The sequence below is a fragment of the Vulpes lagopus genome, chromosome 4, assembly GCF_018345385.1.
Source record: "Vulpes lagopus strain Blue_001 chromosome 4, ASM1834538v1, whole genome shotgun sequence".
In the NCBI taxonomy this organism is placed as follows: Eukaryota; Metazoa; Chordata; class Mammalia; order Carnivora; family Canidae; genus Vulpes; species Vulpes lagopus.
The window spans coordinates 79,738,244-79,755,531 of NC_054827.1; the positions used below are offsets into that span (position 1 = coordinate 79,738,244).

Sequence of the window (17,288 nt, forward strand, 5' to 3'; positions counted from 1 at the left end):
TAGAGGTAGAAACTCTTTGCAGGAAAATAAGAATGTGTTTTACTACAGTTTACCAATTTCCCAGCCCTGTGCTTTATGTTGAGTGGCTCCTTTAATCTTCCTAACAAAGTTTTAGGAGTAGCACTTTATGTTCCACATTTTACAGACGAGGAAACTGAGGCAAAGGGAGGTTCTATACCTTGTAACTGATCAAATTTGGGGAAGATTATGCTTTACTAACAATTCTCACCTTATGAAATATTTTCTTCTCCCTGGCCTCGAATGCTTTTTAGCTCTTACTTTAAAAGGATAATGCCAAAAAAAAAAAAAAAAGAGAGAGAGATAATGCCACTTCCTCAGAGTATTGTAAGTATAAATAAGGAACAATGTTATCCCAACCAGTCTCTTTAAGAAGACATGATATGAATCTATAAAGCTACCAATAATACATTTCTAGTTTGGGAGACAGTGTTATTTCCTACACACCTTATTCTTTATTAGAATCTCTTCCTAGAAGAATGCTTAGAAGTATTTTCTCTTGTAAAACGGGTACTCCTGTGGAAAATCTTGGGGCAGGTCACCTTCCTGTGGGGTTAATTTGCCTAGGCAGCCCCAGGCAAGGTGCCCTGATGGGGCACAAAGTGTAGTAGTAGACCCTGTACCTTGACCTTATCTTCCTTTTAAATTTATGGCATGATTTGGAGGTGCATCTGTTAACTTCTCTGGGCCCCACTTGTCTTCCCTGTAAAAACAGAAATTAGGTGCTTGTGTTGAATGTTCCCTAAGACCTCTCTCAGCAGGAAGATACGGAAATTCTGACTTTAAAACTTTCCACACTTGTGCCAGGAAATGCAAATGCCAAGAGTGTCCTAAAATTTGGCTGGTATCACAAAGCAGATTCTTTCTTTCTTTCTTTCTTTCTTTTTTTTTTTTTTTTTTTAACCAGCATTCATTTAAAACTCCAGAGCAGCACATTCCAATAGAACTTTATGCAATGATGGCAACGTTCAACATCTCGCAGTCAAATAAGGTAGCCATCAGGCGCCTGTGGCTATTGAACACTTGAAATGTGGCCAGGATAACTGGGGAACTGAATTTTGAATTTGCCATAATTCTAATAAGCTTAAATTTAAAGAGCCATAGGGGGTGGGGGGGAGCGGCTACCATATTGGTAGCAGCTTCTAGCTTCAAGAGCAGGACAATACAAACACTTTGCACCTTTGATTTATTCAGCCGAGTACTGGACAGTGCCTTAGGAGCATGGGTCTTCCCGCCACTCTGGGCGCCCTTGGTTCAGCTCCACTGGGCAGATCAAAGCAGCAGCCCAGGCATTTGCTTTTCGGGATGGCATTTTTGCAAGAGATCCCCGCACTGTTCTCACGTGCCGGCAGAGAAAGGGGATGGAAAGGGAAAGGAAGTTGGGGGGGGGGGTGGTTCTGTGTCTTTTCTCCCTCGTATCCCAACTGTCGTGTAGTTTGTGGCCTGTCCCTCGCCAAGACGCGCACGTATCCTCCGTGGCAGCTTAACTCCCAGACCCAGCGGTTAAATAAATGATCGCGTAGCCCCTGAGAGGCTGGGCTACACAGTCCAGCTCGGGGACCCGCGTCCTCTCCTAAGGCTCCGTCAGGTGACAAACACCGCCGAGCGGCGGGACAGGGGCGGCGGCCGGAGCTGCGCCCGCCACGCGGTGCCCCCGGGCGCGCAGAGCGCCCCGAGCCCCGGCGGCGGTGCCAGCGCTTTGTGCACCGCGCGGGGGTGGGCGCCCCGGGCGCCGGGCTCGGACTCCTCCCCGGCGCTCCGCGGGCGTCTTTCGCCAACCGAGAGGGAATATTCCCAAAGATCCCCAAACCAGGCGAGCAGGGGCGACTCCCCGACAACGCCACCGAGCGTTCCCAGGGCCCACCCACCACCGCTGCGCCCTCCTCCCATCCTCCACCGCCCTGCACGCGGCCTCTCCGCCGGACCCCCAGCCGCTCCCCCCCCGCACCCCCGCACCCCCCACCCCCGAGCCGTGGCAGCGCCCTCGAGACACACGCCGCCACGCTCCCCGCCAGGACAGCGCGCCCCCCTCCGCGCACCGGGCGCGCACCGGGCCGCAGGCCCCGCAGGGCCCCGAGCCCGCCTCCTCCGCGCCCGTGGCGCACGCACGTGGCGCACTCACCCCCTACTAGCTGCCTCCGAGCTCTAGAAACGCTCCCGGGAGGGAGCCCCCGCCCCCTCGGCTCCGTCCGCACCAAGGAAAGTGGGTGGGGGGGAAGCGGAGACGGGCTGAGAAGGAATAGGTAGGTCGGTCCGCTCTGAGAAAAGTGGGTGGGGGGAAGTGGCGCTGGGCAGGGAGCGGAGTCTGGAGGTGGAGAGCGGTGTTGGAGGGGACGACCGGCAATAATTGGATGGCGTTGCGGCTGTTGCGCCTCTGAGAACGCCCAGCCAGCGCGGATTCACTTTCCACCCAAATCACCCGGAGGGATTGTTGCTGCCTGCAATCAATAACTCCCCGAGTAAGCGGCTGAAACCAGAGGCGTCCCCTGTCTGGGTCTTTAAGGGGCCGTCCGAACGGAATTCCAGCCCTCGGCTTCCCAGACAAAGAAGTGGGCACCAAAACGCAGGACGAGATTTTTAATCCCCACCCCACCCCCCCACCCCGATCCCAGGTTACAAAAAAAAAAAAAAAATCTTTAAAAATTAAAGGGCACACACGTAGAGAGGCATCTAGAAAAAAAAAAATAGTTAAAAGGGGAAGTGTGACCATCCATTCTTTGACTTGAAGGTTTCTGTGATATTTCGAGAAACGGAATAGAATCAATGTTCCGATGAACATTTAACGATTTTGTAAGTGAAGGTAAAGTCCATCAAATTTAGCCATGCATAGGGATACTTTTTAATGGGGCACACATTTGCAAGGAAATTAAGTGATGTAGCCTTATTTGGGCATACTGATCCAGGAAAAGGAAGAAATGTATCATCATTTGTAGTGGCACTGTTATAAGCCGTAGCATATCCTTTCAGACATTATTCCATGAAGATTGCATTTCTGTAAGGTGAAAAGGCCCTGGGAGATGTGTGTTATGATTCCCACTTAGCAGACTGCAAAAGCAGACAAAGCTAGGAGAAAGGGTATTCACCAGGTCACCAGATACTCAGTACCAGTCACTAAGTTTAGACTAACTCACTGTGGGCCTGAGCCTAAAAGACTAAGCTCAGCTAACACCCCTAAAGGAAGAGTGGCCAAAATTCATTTCTCCTTGCCTGAGGCAATTTAAAAATAAAAATAAATCTTAGGAATGTCAACCCAAATATAGAGGCTTCGTAAATCTTAATGAGCCTTCACTGTGAGAAGTCTTGTTGCTAATACAGATGGGTAAATGGGTATTGACCATCCTGGTCTGATATGTCTCAGGGTCGGGAGAAGTAGACTCATTCTGAAGCCAGGGAAAAGTTCATCTGTGTGCTGGAAGTCATAGAAAGCTGGTTTCAAGCAGGGATTAGAACACAGGAGCATTTGTCTGTGCTCAGTATAGTTAAACACTGGCGGGAAGCATAAGGTATTATTGGTAATAGAATTCATAAAGGGTACTGAATCCACACCACTAATCCCGAAGTATTTAAAACTGGCCTTTAGGCGACATGTACAATAAGCCCTTTCAGCAACTACAGTTGCAGCTTCATTATCCCAACTTGACAAATTTTGTTAGCTTGGGGTATGGTGGATTTGACTTTCTCCTTTGTAATTCTTAATCAGATACAAAATTAAAGGTACAAAAAATAAAGATAAATATAGGCTCTTTAGATATGAGATAAAGGATATGATTAAACCTTGGCTTGGAATAACAAATCCTTTGCATATTGCAGATTCTCAATCACAAGCAGTCCATATGGTGTATACTGTGCATAGGCTAAAGCTGTACCTAAAGAATTTTTGAAATTTAGATATTTGGCACTATTTATATTAAAGGATATAAGTATTTTCACAATTAATGATAATTTTAATTGTTTTATATTTAACATACATTCATTTGTTTTAAAAACAGAATTAATATGGATGTTACTTCAGATTAGAAGTTTTAGAAATGAATTTATTTGAATGTACTTTAATATCAGCTTTCTTTAAAAAAAAAAAATGTTTTAACTATGTACCTTGTTGTACTTACACATTTTAAGGTGCCAAAGAAGAGTTGCAAACTGTGAAGTAACTTCTATGAAGAGATGAAGTAAAGAATGGAAGGCAAATGACTGTATGTGTATGTGGTGAGTGCTTAACATTTGCTATATCATTTACCACCAAGCTAATTCTTAAAGGTAAAACTGCCAAACTCTGTCATTAGGTATCTATAACGTAGACACATAAAAGGGATAATAAATAGAGTGGTGCAACCATTATATGCTTTACATTGTAGGCAATACAATGCCATTTTGCCTTAAAGCCCACATGTCACCTTTCAGGGCCTACCTTTGCAAGTCTCTTTTACAATTAACCCATCTCAGGGGAAGTTATGTATCTCATCTCTACTGTAAACTATAAAAAAATATAACATTTTTAATGCTATTGGAATTTGTATCTTACTACTTTGTATATTTTTCTGAACTTCTATGTTTAATTATCATGTTTGTGTTGAAAGTGCTCTGGCTGAAGAACAAATACTATACAGTTGAATAATCTTGAGGGGTAGATTAATCTATAGCCTCTCTTCATCTTAGGGTGGGTTGCTGTGGCAACCGCCCCAGCTTACTTTAAAATAATTTTTTAAAGCTCACTTCAAGAGCTACACCCAGCGTGGGCCAAGCTTAAAAGCAGGCATACCCAGTGAACAGGGTTTAAGTGTACTGCTGATTTAATGTAGGGAAGTAGTAAAGAGAGGAGGGTGGAGTAAGATGGTACACAACCTGGAACAGAAACGAGAAATTAGCACTCCTTAGATTCAAGTCCTGAGGATTATGCTCTCTGTAACTTTTGTGGCACTTTAATTAAATACAGTGCTAAACCATTCTTTTGAGGGGGGAACAAGTAGATATATAATTACATACATAATAAAGCACTATGACAATTATTTAATAAAGGAATTATTTAGTAATTGGGGGGAGGAGTTTATTTAAATAGTATGACAATCCCAGACATCATTTTCTCTTAAATGATTTGTCACCTTTTATTTAACATGATAGGTCACTAGCATCCAATTGGCTTAAAGGGTAGAAGAATTTTCTACTTTCCAATCATAGAACTGGAATAGATTGGAGAATTCACTTAACTCACATAATGAATAAGCATCTGAAGTCCTGAAAAGACACACTCATTAGTTAGGCACAAATCTTGAGCCAGAGAATACAGGCCTCCTAACACCTAGTACAAACTCCTCGCTACACCAAAAAATATTATGATACTAGCCAAGTAGCATTAGGTGGCAGAGATCAGGATGATTTGGGGGAAAAAAAAAAATCAAATCCAGAGTATTCAAAGAATACAAAGCACATTTTGTATTAACCACTTTGTGGATTACCAATGAATAATTTTAAATCTCGGTGACTTTCTATTGTGTATTTCTGTACAACATCTTCTGCTTTAACTGTGAAGGCTCATGGGAAGGAAACTAATGCTAATATTAACTTAGGTCACACATAATTAAGAAGCTAAGTCTGCTGAGGGGAATATCTTATATTTTAAAAGGCCAACTGTGATACAGTCCAGAGCCAAATTATTTCCAAATTATCCACAGTGTGGGGTTATACATATTTTTGTACTTGTACTATCACTGATAATTATGGGCTTGTTATAATGCTTATTATTAAATAATTCTTTCAGATGTTAAAAAGGTAAAATGATTTTTTTTTTTGAAGGAAAACTATCCAAAACTGAAGTCTGCTGAGGTAAATAGCAATAACCTGTAATCCATCGAAAATAGTAGGGCCGAATGTCATGTATTGCCTGTGTCTATTTGCTCATGTAAAATAGGCTTTTACAATTCATTGCATTAATTTTGGGCATGATGGCAATAAAGTTAGATGTTCCTACTAATGTTTTGCTTTCTCAAGGCATTTGTGAATCTGGAAAAAATTAATTTCATTTTTATCACCATACATAGACATATCTTAGTATTCAAAAGGAGTATGCACCCTTAAATTTTTTGGATTTTTTTTAAGAAGTTGTACCTTGAATGAAAACCTGATACAGATTATCTCTGCCATATTATTAAAATGAATTCATGGTAGTAGCAAACTCACCAGCTGAAAAACAAACTGGCAAAAAATATACTGTAGATCCTAATCTGCAAGAAATAATACTATTTGAGATGACTTTTGCTTTGTGACAGTTCGCCACGCTTTCCTATAATAAAAGCAAGAGATTCATCTTAACTGTGCTGATACAGTCACAATGGTGATGAGCCAGAAGCCTGAAGATTGTTCAGATCTGGTTGTACTTGCCTGTACAATCAACCTTCTCCTTTCAAGTGAAGCCTTGGGGCAGACACCTAAATGTTGAGCCCACTCTTCTGAGAAAAGCTACTCACATCAAATAGCCCCTACAATGAAGCAGGAGGCTTTTTGAATCACACTGTCCTCACACATTAAAATAGTCTAGAGGCATGGTGCAGAACTTCACAGGAAATGCAACTAGTCATTGGGTTAAACATACAGTGCTGAAAGGAATTTTTTTTTTTTTAAGTGAGGAAATATCTTTAATTAGCCAGATATTTCGGTATACTCCTATTGTCTACTCCTGTACCTTCAACGTTTTCATTTCCCGAACGTATTTTCTCTTCTTCCTTTCACAGGTTTAAAATCTTTTAGCTGGGTTTCAACATTTTATATGATCTGTAGTTCTACTGGCATGCAGTCTTGTCTTTTCATGGTTTGGGTACTCTTGGTATATTTTACTTTGGCTTTATTGGGTGTGGTGTCATTGGCTAGAGAAGGAAAGTTGCCCGACCCCTGGTAGCTTTCCTAATCTTGAATATTAACCTTTTTTTTTTTTTTTGGTAAGGACAAGTGTTTACTGTGCTTAAACCTTAACATAAGTATCTTCCTTATCAGTCTCTAGTTCTGCTTCCTGTGCAGCTGAAACTCTTCAGGATAAGTGAAGTCATCAGCTATCGGATAGGGAAGCCTAATGCATTTGGGAAGTTGGTTTGGTTTACATGTTAATGCTCTGGATAAAATCCAGTAAGGTGTGGAAGAGATAGAAGTGGAGGGGGGAGGGAGTGGGGGGGGGGATCTCCGAGGAAGCTGCCGCCTCGGTAAATATTTCCAAACTGATTAGAAAGTTCATGGCCCCGCGATGAAGTCGAGATTTCAGGAACCGGTAATTATTTCATTATTCTGTACATGCATAAGGCATAAGGAGCCTCTCTGCACGCCGTGCGGCCCTGCAGCCCTGCAGAGCCGGAGAGCGCGCGTCCCGGGCGTGCAGGGAAGGCGCGGGGAATCGAGGGCTCGCAGGCTTCCTGCTCGGGGGCTTTGACGCGGGAGCCGCGGAGGAGCGCACGGACCCGCGGAAGAAAGAAGTGGTTAACGCGTCTGCAGACGGGGGGGGCGGGGGGGAGGGAGAAGTCACCGGAGCTACTATTAGGGTCGCGCTCCTATTGGTCAGAGGAAAGATCCCGACTTTGGAAGGACTTTCCTGCAGGCTGGCTCGCGGCGTCCCCGGGGAGCGGGCGCGCGGCGGCCGGAGCCGGAGCCGGAGCCGGAGCCCGGAGCGTCCGCAGCCGCCGCCGCCGCCGCCGCCGCCGCCGCCGCCGCGTGGGGAGAGCCGGGAGCCGCCGCTCGCGATGTTGTCTTCGGTTTCGTGCAATAAAGAATTGTCATTAGGTTTGCGTATGGCATGTGCCATTACCCCACCGTAAAACTAAAATTAGCAAAATGTCAGGAATGGGGAGATTGATTCACCAAGATGCAATTATCATTTAAAAGTGCTTGATTGAGGTACTGATGTTCAGTGATTTATTCTGCATACCATATACATAATTAAAGTAGCGTGGTGGAGCAATTTATCAATCTAGTTGAGGCTGGAGGGGTGAGGAGGGAACTGCTGTATGTTTGTTTTATTACAACGCTCCGAGGTCTGGTCCCGCCCCCCTTTTGCCGAGAGCGAAACTGAGGCTCGGCGCGGCTGGCGGGGCGAGCGCCGGCGGGCCGGGAGGGCGAGGGAGGCGGAGAGCAGAGGGCGGCGCGAGGCCGCGGCACACGCAGGGGCAAGGACAAAATAAAGGGGGGGAAAAAAGAATTTAAAAAAAAAAAAAAAAAAAAAGAAGGCAAGAGGCGCTTCCCAGGACGTGCCGCTTGGAGCCCCAGGCCCGTCTGCTCCGCCGCCCCCGCCTCCCCTCCCAATATCCTTCCACCACTGCCCCCGCCCCCCCTTTGCCTTTTTTTTTTTTTTTTTTTTTTTTTTTTTACGCGATGTTTCAAAGGCTGCGAGCGGCTCTCCTTTTCCCATTCGTCCTCTGTCACTTCCTTCCTGGACGCAGTTTTCTGGATGAGTCTGGTTACTTTTAATCTGGCCGGCTGCTGAGAGCTACTTTCTCCTCCTCCTCTTCCTCCTCCTCCTCCTCCTCCTCTTCCTCCTTCTTTTCCTCCTCCTCTTCCTCCTCCTTCTCCTCCTCCTCCTCCACCTCCTCCACCTCTTCCGAGCGGCCCGGGCGCGCGCGCCAGTGCGCGGCCCCGCGCGCGCCTCCCCCGCGCGCGCTCCCCCGGTGCGCGCGCGCACGCTCGGGCTCCAGCTCTCTGCTCGCGCTGCTCGCAGTCACAGACACTTGAGCACACGCGTACACCCAGACATCTTCAGGCTGCTATTGGATTGACTTTGAAGGTTCTGTGTGGGTCGCCGTGGCTGCATGTTTGAATCAGGTGGAGAGACACTTCAAGGCTGGACGAAGTAAAGATCATTGTTATTTTTTTTTTTTCCTCTCTCTCTCTCTCTCTTTCTCTCTCTCTTAAGAAAGGAAAATATCCCAAGGACTAATCTGATCGGGTCTTCCTTCATGTAAGTACCTCTGACATTTCTCGAGGAAATAGAAATAGCCTGGGTATTGTCTCTGCATCAGTATATTCCACGGCACTGGGTCTATGCTTGTGCCTTTTTGGAAGGCTGAAGTTGAGGTTGGTTGTGCATTCTTTTCTTTTTTCTTTCTTTCTTTCTTTTTTTTTTTTTTTTAAGATTCTGTGATTTCCTGGTCTGTTGCTAAAAGTAACTTTTTTAAGACTTCTCTGTTTGCCATCAGTTATTGAAATCACTCCTGACTCGTTCTTGTCACACCCGTGTGTTTAAAGTTTCATGAAGTTAGTTCACGTCATTAGCATGTTTGATATGGTGGAGCGTGTGGAGCCTGGTGGATTTTAATATTTCACAGGATATTCTGTGACCTTGAAGTACATTCCTTAAGATTAGCCGCTAGTTTACTGTGGAAAGATGCTCCTGCGAGGCCCCCCAAAGTCTCTGATTTGCTCTGGGTTAGGCTTCTGAGCCACTAATTCTTGGGATTAGTTTGAGCTAAAGCATGGCTGTCTGTCAGAGTATATACCTTTGTGCATCTCCTTCCCTTACCAAAGCGCTGGCTTGATAGAGGGCTTCTCATTGGTGTGGACAAAAAAAAAAAAAAAAAGTGATACCCTGGCCATGGTAGGCTCTACATTTTACGATCTGTGTTGGGGTTCAGTATATGCACTGCTGTTCAGGTCAAGTCAAATACATGGCTCTTTAAAAAGAAACAAGGTTAAGTCACTTTAATTGCCTTCTCTTTGGACTTTGGATGAAAGTTACCAAACTCAGTGATAAAGTTTGGCACAAAGGAAGTATATATGGAGAGATACAGCACATTGTTTATTATATTTATGCAAGGATTTAATTGTGCTACTAATGTCATCTTCTTCCCAAAATATGGCTCTTAATTCTTAGAGGAAATTTTATATCAGACACATTTCTGACTAGTCTAGGTCCAGTAGTTATCTTTTTTTTTTTTTTTTTTTTTGGAAAAAGCTCTTTTCTTCACATTGTAGGAATGTGTGTCTTTTGTATGAAACACCTTTATATGTAAATGCTGACAGTATAATAGGTAGAATCAGGCTCTCTGCCAGTTCTTTAACTGGTCCTCAGTGGAGAATTGCTTTGACACAAAGTGCATTTTACTATTGTGAATCTGATACTAACTCTAATAGTCACTGTCTTATGAAATGGTTAGTGACTGCATATATTTTGTATGCTATAAAGGGAACTCCAGCCACCTCATTATACCAGTCAAAAAAAAAAAAAGTGACCAGCCTCTTTTTCACTGGCACCTTGCAGTGGAATTGTGGTTGCAGAGTAAAGATGTTTATGTAGAGTATAATAACTCCAATCTCTAGAGACTTGGAAGGACATGGAAATGTGACCACCTGTGAACCCCATTTAACCTCTGTATTGCATACTAAGTTTAGCTTTAAATAGGTTAACAATCTCCAATTCTCCAATTTGAAACTAAAACATTTTACTTAATTTTAAAAATAATAACCAGTTTTGGCTAGTCTTTGAAAATGTTCAGTATGTACAAATCTGGCACAAGCAGTATTTTTGTTTTTCCATGAGTTTCAGTTAAATATAATGCAGTTAATAAACCATGTTATTGTCTCCCAATGTATGTATAAATTTATTGAGTTAGAAGAAGTAGTTCTAAAGCAAGTGGATTCAGAACTCGCAGGTAAAATGAGATATGCCTATCCAGTATCCCATCTCAAAAGGAAAAAAAAAAATCTCTAAAGTCAAAAATCTCAGTCTATTTGTTGGAAAGTACATTTGGCTGTATAGTATACTACAAACTCAATTCTAAAAGTTTCCATCGAAGCACACTTTAAACTCAATGTTTAAAATATGATTCCCAAGTCACGTTAAAGAGACAATAGTTGCCAGTTACCTTAGCTTCAAGTTTTACCAAACTTTATAAAAATTTACTGTCATTCGCATTCACAAAGCTTTGGAGTATTTGTGGCATATTTTCCAGACATCTTACAAAAGGCAGAATTTTCCTTCTCTCATTAATTTCGCTATTTACATTCTGATTGCTGTGTATGCACGTCAAAGACAATATTAAAGACCTGACTTTTATTAAATATTAATTTGTTTCTTAGGTTTAAATAACAATGAACACTTTATAATAAGTCAATTTTCCATCTTTTCTGAGCTGTTCATACTTTAAAAGTATGCAATCACATATCTTACTAACTTTCCAAAATAGGAACACATAACATTAAATACATGAAATTTAAATAACAAGGACTTTACTGCACCTTGCCCCTTTTCTTTTTATAAACATACTCAATTTTCAAAATTTGGTGGAAATGGTTTTTCCAGTAGTGAAAAGGAGTGTCTATTGATTCAAGATAGAATACTGAAAAAGCATCATGTTTTATATTTTTCAGATTTCTATGTATTTCTTCCTTGGCCCTCATTTTTACAGAGTCAATAAATTGAGTAACCCTACAACCATAACTTTTTAATAAATGACTTATTATATTAAATTTCTTTTATAAAAAGCTGAGCTAAATAACTCCTTGGTATATGTTAACATAATATTTCAAAACTTTCTTCTGTTTATTGTAGTATGTTTTGTGGTTTTATTTCCCAACACTACACGCGGTATATTTTGGGTCTATGAAATCTCAGAAAGTCACAAAAATGGGGAAATATCTGTGCAGCAACACTTGTGCTACATAATAACCAAAAAAAAAAAAAATTATGTATTAGGCATAGAACCCTGGCTTCAGGGACGTGATTCAAAACAACGTGGGAGAATTTCATATGCAATTGAGGGTTACAGAATGGACTTTAGAGAGATTATTACTTAAGTTCTACTTTTTTTTTTCAAAAGCACATCCTCAGAGAACACACCAGGCAGATTAATATCTAAAATTTATAAAAATGCACATATTCATTTTATGAATGTAGTGATTGCCTGGACACAATGAAAAGAGTTAATCACTGATGTTCACTCTGTGTGCTGCGTGTAGAAGGATAGGTGATTAAGATCCCCGACCTCAGCACTGTACCTTAATCTCACGGGCGCGTGGACTGCCCTGCACTCAGTAAAGCCTGACTGTTCACCGAGATCTGTCATCTTTAGGAAATCAAACCAGATTACAGAGGCGATTCACAAAACCAGGAGCAACAACAGAGTCTGTGCACCTTACAAAAGGCGGATTACGCAGTTCACATGTTATTTTGATAGGTCAAAGATAAAAGCTGATTGTTGAGGAATGGTAAGACACTCCAATTTCAAATGATTGCTAGATAAGTATACCACAACCCTGTTGCTTCATCATTATGAAGAGCCATTCAAACAATAGAAAACTCAGTTTTCAAGTGACAGCCTTTCAGTAGTGAAGTAAGAGAAAACATGTCCTTTATGTATATACCTTCATTGCTTAAATTTCAAGTTCCATCACTTCTTGATGAACAGATATCAAGTTCTGGCTGCTTACGTGAAGCAGTTATCCTAAGGTTTAATTGCAGTAGGCATTTTCAGAGGCGTTGTAGAGAGCACAAAACAGGATTTGCCAGAAATAAAACATACACTCATGGTATTGAATAACTGAGCAGAAAATGCACAGTAGTCAATAGCCATTATGTTATTCTGTTACCAAATATATTCTTCATAAAAATGTATAATTACATAGTTATGAATCTATACATTTGAAATATATCTTGATAGGTGTTTATTGGTCAAATTATATGTATTTCATGAATGTGATGTACAGATTATTCTTTACAACAAAATATGATGTTTTGAGAGTTTATTTCATAGAATCAAGTTTTGGTTTACATAATAACATTTTGAAAACCCTAACTTCTTACACATCCACTCTACAGTAATTTCTTGCTTCTTTAAAAATTGAAGTCCTTTTTTACCCAACTGATGCCTCCTAGTGTTTCACACAATAAAACACTAATGAGTCACCCATAAATGTAAACATTGCATTTTCATTGCCTACATTTTCTGTGATACATAAAATTAATATTTATGTGTTTAATTTTCTGTGCATTATTATAAGAGAAGAAATTCTATTGAATGAGATGTTTCATCTGAGTGGATTTGTGGCACATACTTGCAGCTTTTCTTTGACCATAACAATATCTTACTAAGTTTTAATAAGTTTATTACCTTCAGTTCTAGTTTATATATTCACTGTTTATATTCACTCTTATTCTAAGTGAAAAACATAAGCAGCATAGCAGAGCTTCCATTTTGTAGGCCTGGAAACTGTATAGCTGAGTTTGTCGGGGAATGCCTGATGAACAGATTGCAAAGGGACTAATCATTTTTATATAAACATTAAAATATTTTAAAAGGTATACAAATTTGTGTCTTTATAATTGCAAGTTTCTATGTGAAATGGAATAAAGTAAAAGAGAGTTTAGAAAAAAAATAAAAGGAAAGATAGTGGATGCACAGATTTCCCACAGATAGGGAGTTTATCACATTATTAGAAAACAACAAAAAACATGCCTGGCGAGTATATTATTCTACATAGTAGAAGGGGGACTTGTTAGACCATAACTTCTCATGATCAGCGGATTGTCTTAATGAGGTAGAAGTTCATGGATACCAACTTTGGTGTGAGTTTTCTGTCATAAGCATCATGAGCGTAGACTTTTTGATACTTTTGCACTTCTGTGATTTCAAACAGCTTTCTGATTGTACTTAATTAGATGGATACATTAGTTTCTGAATATTTTTTCTCTGAAATATTTATGAAGCGGAGGAGGCAATACCCCAATGAGTCCAAAATTCAAAGGATATACTCAAAAACCTGTAACATTTGTGGGCCTCTTCCTGACTTGTCATACAACATTCATGTGCACAAAAACATTGACAGATTTCTTCCACTGACACAAGTGTTCTGAGCATTGAAATGTAGATACTAGCGTGAACATACTTCATTTCTGTTACCTATATGTGTTATCATTTAGTTCTCCTTATCCAAAACGCATAGCATTTTATCAATATTTGACTCTCATTTAGGATTTTCTAATTTGGTCAATAATACAGTGCTATTACAATTCTGTGCATGTTGGACACATTTCAAAGAATGTAAGGGGGTGTGTTCCTTTCGTTTAAGGAAGCAAACATGTAGAAAGGGGTGGACTTTTCCCACAAGAGCCAGATTTCTTCCCTTGGAGAATTGAAGCAAATATGCAGTGTGTAAGTGAATAACAGCATGAGAAAGAAAATAATTTCTAATAGTCTGCTATAGTTACTGAGCAAAGAAACTCTTAGTTTTTTTTTTTTTAAGGCGGTTCTTATTGATAACCTTTCTCACACTGAACGCTGAAAGAAGTCTGAAAGTTTTGTACTTTTAATATTAAGTAACTTATTTAAAGTGCACCAGAATTAATTTTGCTCAAAATAAGAATTCAATAGTAACTATTGCCCAGATATGTTGAGACATACAGAAATAACAGGAGCTAGACGTACCCATTCCCTACCTCTCTTTCAAGAAGTAGATAACATCAGTGTTCTTATGTTAGTTGTTTTTGTCTGTGCAAGAAAAATAATTAAAATTCTATAACAAAGAATACTGTTGTAAAGAATAAGATTATGAGAAAGATTATCCAATATAGTATTCTCTCATTTCTTTCATATTATTTTAACATTAACTGCAGAGTGAAAAGTCATGTTACTATTAAGTATGGAAATTATACCCGTTGTATAAATTCATCTTTTGGTTTCAGGTGATGATATCAGTAACATTCACTTGTCATCACCATCATGTATTTTTTGTACATTGTCACTATACTACCCAAGTTAAATCGTGTATTTATTTTTAAAATATAACCAGTGTAAACAAAGTTCAAAGTACATATGGAGAGAATCTTTTGAGGACATTATAAAGAAAATCGGTGACATTACAAGCAATAGAGTCAGGAAACCTATTACAGGCAGATTTCTGCAGGAATCATTACTCTTTAATAATGCAGATGTTATAGAGACTTTATTAATTCTTAATGCTGTAAATTTTAAATGAATGGAGCAATGTTGTTCATCCTGCAAGTGGTTGCGATTCATGTAGAATGACAGTGCAGATCTTCTTGTAATGATTTAAATGAAGTACCTTAAACTTGTTTTTAGACTGGAGGAACTGATCTCTAAGGCAGTCCCTGGTGAGAACCTGCTTTTTCCAAAGAGCATCCTGAGCGTGGTCTGGTTTTCCTCTTGTATCTTGTTGTCATAGATAAGATGCACATGAAGAATTCATAAAAATTGTTCTCAGATACTATGGGTCTCTAGCATGCAGGATTTAAAAAGCGATGGATATAGTCCTTTGATAGAATGAGATGTGTTTTGTTTTTTTTTTTTAACAGCTACAACTACCTCTCTTTTTTTCCCACTCATCTGTGATTTTCAGCAAGTTAGCATGATAGCAAGAGAATGCATCATTCTCCGAACCCCAAAGATAGGCAGCTTTGGCTTAGATGTGCTTATTTATTTGCAAAATTAGAAAGTAGATTTACTAATGTAAATAAGTGGGGACAGACAAGAAAATTAGTCTACTATTTAACAGAGTAAACATGACTTCTTTTAACCTCCTAATTAATTGTTGACCATGCATAAGGTGTGCAACCAAGGCTTATTATGGAAGGCCGATATTATTGCTTAATGTAACATGAGGCATTGGGATTTCTTTAAAGTAATTTTGAAGATGTGATTATTTAGCAGAAATATTCACTGGAGCATTTTATTTTTAGAAATCATGGTCACACAAGGAAGCCTTTATAGGACCGACTACCTAATTGCAGTCAAAAATCTCTTTAATGAATGAACACACACACACACACACACACACACAGAAGAACACACATTTTAAGAAAATAATGGCCTTATACTTTTCAATTATTTTGCCACGTTCTTTATATCTGAACAGAATGTACATGTCTAAGCAGATGTTTTAAGTTATATCCTTCATGTAGGTGAGTCTGTAAATGTACCATTTAACTTAAATGGCTTTGTGGGAAGGTAGTTTGAGGAGTTTAAAAAGGAAAAAAAAAAACCCTCCAGTTACTATAGTTTCAGTTCTTTCTTTTTAAAAACAGTAATTACACTCAGGATAAAGAAAGAAAAATAAACTCTTTTAATTCTTTGTAACATCCACAGTTTCTGAGGTAGAGCCCTGGTGTATTTTTATTTCTGAATATGCAGGGCAGGTACTGGCAGCAGAGCTACAAAATGAAAACTTCCTGGCTGCAGACCAGATACAGTGCACAGTGCCACATCATAAACTTCCCCTCTTCTGTCTCGGAGTGATTTCAGCCCGAAGTAATGTCCCTTTTTCCCCTTACGTAGGCTAAGGAGCAGAGGGCCTTCTTCCTGGGCAATCGCTTTGGGAAAGGAAAAACATAATGTTTCCCCTCTTTAACTTGAAAATTCTGCCTCTTAAATCACTAAGACATTAACTGCAAAGTGGATTCAGTATGTTTCCTTTCTCTTCCCATATAGCAGTTGAGAATGCATAAAACAATAGGTGTAAGATAGAAAATGAGACCTCTTCCCAACCATCCTCCAGCACATGCAGGCCCAGTCAGATACCTCTGTGTGTGTGTGTGTGTGTGTGTGTGTGTGTGTGTGTGTGTGTGTTGCAGAGAAAAATAAAATGATTTATTTTCAATAAGGCCTGTGCATTATATTTCAGATATGTTAGGTCATTTTGTGATGCAAATTAACATTGAGTGTTTTTTTGTGCTTATCTCGGGAAATAGCAATGCTCTACCACAATGTGTGGCACTACAGTAATTTATATTGATAAACACTCACAGCTTTAATGATTACTAGGTCAAAATACAGAGTACAAAGAGAGAAAACACGCATTTTAGTTTTCAGATTTGTTTTATGTTCTTCACTTGAAAAGTACAGTGTAATGTGCTTATTTCCATACAAAATAAATCAACTTCTGAGTATTTGCATTAATATTCTTTGCATTTGAAACTTTGGTCTGAAAACTCGTACTTCTCCTTGTAAAATAAAAAATTGTTTTAACGGTCTTTAATTACCAGTTACATTTTCAACCGATACCAATGTGATTTTCAAGTATCTTGTTAAAAATAATTTTTAGCAGGTTCAGGTAATAGCAGAATTCTCATTTGTGTAAAGTAGACAAATTATTGCCAGAACACCTCTCTAAAACTAGCTTCCTCTTGTAGAAATGTATTAAGTGGGAGTCTTAAGTAGAAAATGTTACTGTGTAATAAAATATTTGTTACAACTCTATGTTTCAACTAAATTATTGATTTAATAGTATACAAATAGTGCATAAATGTTAGTTTAGTCATTAACCCACTAAACCAATTATTAATTGCCTAT

At 39.9% G+C, this 17,288-nt stretch overlaps 1 protein-coding gene and 1 long non-coding RNA gene across 16 annotated transcripts in view; one reads left to right on the top strand and one right to left on the bottom strand.

The window, feature by feature from the left end:
* The window catches only part of LOC121490140, a 150,749-nt gene extending 148,355 nt beyond the window's left edge, over positions 1-2,394 (bottom strand). The window contains exon 1 of the long non-coding RNA XR_005987518.1: positions 2,141-2,394. This is a non-coding gene — a long non-coding RNA (uncharacterized LOC121490140). The remainder of the gene's footprint in view (positions 1-2,140) is intronic.
* The window catches only part of MEF2C (myocyte enhancer factor 2C), a 171,845-nt gene that overhangs the window by 11,499 nt on the left and 143,058 nt on the right, over positions 1-17,288 (top strand). For 9 of the 15 annotated variants that reach the window (XM_041753823.1, XM_041753817.1, XM_041753807.1 and 6 more), the window contains exon 2: positions 4,138-4,224. The gene's annotated coding sequence lies outside the window, so the exon portion shown is untranslated. Of the gene's footprint in view, positions 1-4,137; positions 4,225-7,744; positions 7,891-8,588; positions 8,948-17,288 lie in introns of those variants that run through there. The other 6 variants (XM_041753814.1, XM_041753811.1, XM_041753812.1 and 3 more) reach the window with 5 other exon arrangements.